Raw genomic sequence first — 5,534 nt, 5'->3', positions numbered from 1 at the left:
TGCACTGTAGTTCCTTCTCTAGATTGTCGCACAGATGACAAAATGGTAGATATCGAAATAGACGACAGAGGGATAGAAAAACAATTAAAATCGCTCAAAAGAGGAAAGGCCTCTGGACCTGATGGGATACCAGTTCAATTTTACACAGAGTACGCGAAGGAACTTGCCCCCCTTCTTGCAGCGGTGTACCGTAGGTCTCTAGAAGAGCGTAGCGTTCCAAAGGATTGGAAAAGGGCACAGGTCATCCCCGTTTTCAAGAAGGGACGTCGAACAGATGTGCAGAACTATAGACCTATATCTCTAACGTCGATCAGTTGTAGAATTTTGGAACACGTATTGTGTTCGAGTATAATGACTTTTCTGGAGACTAGAAATCTACTCTGTAGGAATCAGCATGGGTTTCGAAAAAGACGGTCATGTGAAACCCAGCTCGCGCTATTCGTCCACGAGACTCAGAGGGCCATAGACACGGGGTCACAGGTAGATGCCGTGTTTCTTGACTTCCGCAAGGCGTTCGATACAGTTCCCCACAGTCGTTTATTGAACAAAGTAAGAGCATATGGACTATCAGACCAATTGTGTGATTGGATTGAGGAGTTCCTAGATAACAGGACGCAGCATGTTATTCTCAATGGAGAGAAGTCATCCGAAGTAAGAGTAATTTCAGGTGTGCCGCAGGGGAGTGTCATAGGACCGTTGCTATTCACAATATACATAAATGACCTGGTGGATGACATCGGAAGTTCACTGAGGCTTTTTGCAGATGATGCTGTGGTGTATCGAGAGGTTGTAACAATGGAAAATTGTACTGAAATGCAGGAGGATCTGCAGCGAATTGACGCATGGTGCAGGGAATGGCAACTGAATCTCAATGTAGACAAGTGTAATGTGCTGCGAATACACAGAAAGATAGATCCTTTATCATTTAGCTACAAAATAGCAGGTCAGCAACTGGAAGCAGTTAATACCATAAATTATCTGGGAGTACGCATTAGGAGTGATTTAAAATGGAATGATCATATAATGTTGATTGTCGGTAAAGCAGATGCCAGACTGAGATTCATTGGAAGAATCCTAAGGAAATGCAATCCGAAAACAAAAGAAGTAGGTTACAGTACGCTTGTTCGCCCACTGCTTGAATACTGCTCAGCAGTGTGGGATCCGTACCAGATAGGGTTGATAAAAGACATAGAGAAGATCCAACGGAGAGCAGCGCGCTTCGTTACAGGATCATTTAGTAATCGCGAAAGCGTTACGGAGATGATAGATAAACTCCAGTGGAAGACTCTGCAGGAGAGACGCTCAGTAGCTCGGTACGGGCATTTGTCAAAGTTTCGAGAACGTACCTTCACCGAAGAGTCAAGCAGTATATTGCTCCCTCCTACGTATATCTCGCGAAGAGACCATGAGGATAAAATCAGAGAGATTAGAGCCCACACAGAGGCATACCGACAATCCTTCTTTCCACGAACAATACGAGACTGGAATAGAAGGGAGAACCGATAGAGGTACTGAAGGTACCCTCCGCCACACACCGTCAGGTGGCTTGCGGAGTATGGATGTAGATGTAGATGTAGATGTAGAATTAAGGAGAAGAATCAATGCGTCTATCAGACTTAAGCCATTCCCTACAGTGTTCTGTAGGAGAGTGGACTGATGCTACATATATTTGTCTTAATAGTGTGAGGAGGGGGCACTCTAGAGACGTTGTGTCAGGGCGAAATTGTTATATTATCCCGCACATGAGCAAAACTATCTAACATTGGACCGTGACTTTTGTTTGCAAGAGAAAGGCTACCAGGGCAGTGGTGATGCTACTGTAAACCGCAATAAGACTGTCAGTCTCCTTTGGCTACTGATCGGGGTGTTTACTTCCTTGTAAGATATAGCTATTTTTTCATATGCATTTTCATGCAGCAGGACATGGGTACTGACTCAGTGTATCAACTAACGAAAATATTCATGTCGTTTTTCCTCGCTCTGTTTCCTAGTGAGGCATGGCCTCATCCGTCAAAATCGCTACTACTACTACTAATAAACACAGCTGACTCAAAAAATGTGATTGAGGGTACGTACAGTCTTAGACATAAAAACTGGCCGCCGGCCGGCCGCCACAGAGACTAATTCCGAGTCGTTCACTTAAGGTGGCCAATAAAACTGAAAGCCCCTGACAACTCTAAGTCCGGCCATCTGCACAATCTGGCAACACTGTAAGATGGGGAAGCGTCAGAAGGAAGTGTTAACTACTTCTGTGATGCTCTCGTGCTGTGTGAGCCCGTGGTCTAGTGCTAGTCGCCTTGCATTCTAAATGTATAGTTGCGGGTTCGCGTCTGACTGAAATTTTTTTTTTTTTACCACATTTCGGCTCTCGTCTAAAGTTACGAGTCCGAATGAACATCTAACATAGTTCACATCACATTCTACCCACCAGTAATAACAAATACTTCCAGAAACATTCCGCAGGACAGCTGGTGGCTACGGCGCGATCAGAACAACTTACGTTCGGCGTTTCCTCGCGATGCAGCGGCTACCGGCCACCGGCCAGACGCCACCCGCCGCCTGAAATCGGGCGCCGCCCAGGTGAACGCGGCGTAACGCTGTCAGTGTGTATATCAACTGTCATTTTCGAATTTGAAGTTCTAATTATCATCTTGCAGTTAAGCATTGTGAAATCATGAGCTACGGTTAAGCGTTGTAAAATTGGGTGTTAAGTGAAGAAGGGTGTAACATCGGCAACACAATACTTACTTTTGGTATAACAGAGGGGTAAATGCAGAGGAGGCAGCTCGAAAGATTTGAACTATGTGTAGCGCGAGTACTTTTGGGAAAAATACACCAAGAAAAGATATTCTTGTTTTAACAAAGGTCGTTCTGGCATGAATGATTTTCCGCATTAAGGAAGTCTCGACTACTGATAGAAGTGATGGATTACCATTTAACCATGATGCGACATTTGCATTAAACATGCAAGGTTCAGAAGTCTGGTGTAGGAGTACTGCATGCTCTAATTCTAAACAACAAAAATCAACAGAGTGACTATAGTTGCAGTTTGCTTGAATGTCATCAGGTCGCTGATTGAGCATTCCTATGCAATACTGTTGCTGGTGACGAGTTATGACACCTTTACCGTTAATTTCCTAAGAAGAAATGAAAGACTGAGTCCTGCCAAAAGACCTAAACTCGAGCACAGAGTAGTGTGGACATAATATTGCGAGGTGCCGGGGCTAGCAGTGTTTTTAACACTCAATTCTTAGAGAATTTACATATGTACATGATGCTCTAAGCCCCCCCTTTTCTAACTCCAACTTTTCCTGTTGCACAAGGATAAAAAAATACGCGAACTGACTCTAATCAACCCTGCCAGTGGAGTAGAAGAGAGTTTGGCACCTGCAATAATTTAATTTGTTAAATAAGTTAATTAAACGAAGGTTTCATTAACATAGTGAGGAATGATGGGGTTGCTCTATCTATTAACAGAATGAAAGTTCTGTCCAAAATAACAATATGATTTATTAAGACTAAACACAAAATAATAAACAACAACACATGAAACATTAACAATATATCAAATTGGCTCTAATTGGATACTTAAACAAACGCTGTGAAATTGAAGTTGTCCCTAAACTAGATTGTGAGGATTATGACGAAGTGGTATGTGCAGCCAATTCCTAGCAACTCAATTCTTAGAGAAAACACATAGCCAACCCACCATTAATTGCTGCTACCCAAGACAGAACAAAGTTAGGAAAAAAAAGACGAACAGGCGCACTCTGCTGAGCTCTGATTGTCACCTAGGAAAATCCCTATCTGCCGGTGCTGCGGACATACATTACCAAACCGACTTCTTGACTCCCAGAACACGATCTGCCGTACCGGAGCCGTTGGCTGGTTGCTTCGACGTCCTCGACCGAAAGGCGAGAGACGACTACCCACTAGAGCACCCGTACAAAAACCGAACACAGAACATTCCCGCCCCCACGACAGTGGCCGTGGTTAAACGTTCCAATCAGCAACTCGAAAACCGGCGGAAATTCCACTCCATTGCCGGAACGCTACCATTCCACCAATGGAGATTCTTGGCGCCAATTTCTGCGCCGATCTTGCTACGTCACGGAGCTATGCCCTGAGCAAGCCAATCACAGTTACTATTTTGCAGAAAGTGCGGGAATTTTCCCGCCACAGCTGCCTGGGTACACAAGTCATTCCCACGCCTCGCTGGTAGCCCGCCAGAAAGTGTTTTCGCTAAGTTTCTGCGAAGTAACGGAACCTCTAGCCCAGCCACTACTTCAAGCTCTGCGGGCGTGCCTCTTGACAATGTCGGTGTCTGCAAAGCATTCACTCGACTTCCTCACACCCGTCGGCTTAAAGCTTTCCAGATCAGCAGAGCCCGCCTGTCACCGGACCACCCGGGTGACGAGAGACGCTGCGTGGGAAGTCCGCGCGTGAAGGAATAGCAACTTTCCACCGCATGCAATTATAGAGGAGAATCGTAAGATAGAAATATGAGAGGGGGCTCATGCCACCTCTCATAGCCCCTACGCCATTTTAGATTGTAATTGGTGAGCGGTTGGCTCACTTAGGAGCAAGGTAGTGAGTCAATCGCCCAAGAACAATCTCGCAAACTGGCTGCACATGCCGCACTCTATAAAGAAAATAACTGCAACTGAAAAATGCAGCTCATAGAGGGAGGATTATTTATGATGTAGTCAACTTCACCTTCTTAATATGGAACACTAACACTCACATCACACATCCATACCCAGGGAGCCCCTTCCAAACACCGATTCACACAGACATTCACTCTCTAAATATGGCCCGGGCATGTGAGCCAAATATGGAGCAATTTATTCTTTACAATCAGAGTTGGAGTGCTCCGCAATTAAATGCCCAAGATGTTACAACAATTTTAATCATTAAACTAACCTGAACTCACTCACACATGATACTATTTAAGTTAACAATCTCTTTGTGAGCTTTCAGAATCTAATTACGACCTCCGATTCATTCTGTCTCCCTGCAGCAAGAATAACCTTTACAAAATGTTCCCTGAACTGATGGTCCATTCACAATGACAGAGGTGGTATCTGCTTCAGTTTATGGGGACTTCAGGCACACTGTTTCCATACACTCAACAATAAATACAAGATAAAAAAATGGTGTGGAGAACAATACAGTAATTTGTAATGAGAATTACAGTGTAAAACAAACACATACAAGGTATCACATACATTACAAAAACAACACTAGAGAAAGAAATTAAAAAAAACAAGGTTCATGGGACATTAAGTTGTGCGTGCACATTGCACACTGTTCACGACCGTGCTGAGAATGTGGCACTAAATCACATTGTTAGAAATGTTCGAAGCACTTCACAAATTCATTAGTTTCTCTGAGGGGGTTGGTATGTTGAGTCACATGCATTGATGCACGTGGTTCCATGTCTTGAGCATTGGAGGGCGGCTTTTGGGATGGGGCCACAGTACTGACATCACATAGGGCTAAACGTCGGGTGTTGTTGCTACGTTGTTGCAACA

This window comes from Schistocerca cancellata, chromosome 4 (assembly GCF_023864275.1).
Source record: "Schistocerca cancellata isolate TAMUIC-IGC-003103 chromosome 4, iqSchCanc2.1, whole genome shotgun sequence".
Taxonomy (NCBI): Eukaryota; Metazoa; Arthropoda; class Insecta; order Orthoptera; family Acrididae; genus Schistocerca; species Schistocerca cancellata.
Note: the sequence above shows the minus strand (reverse complement) of the source record.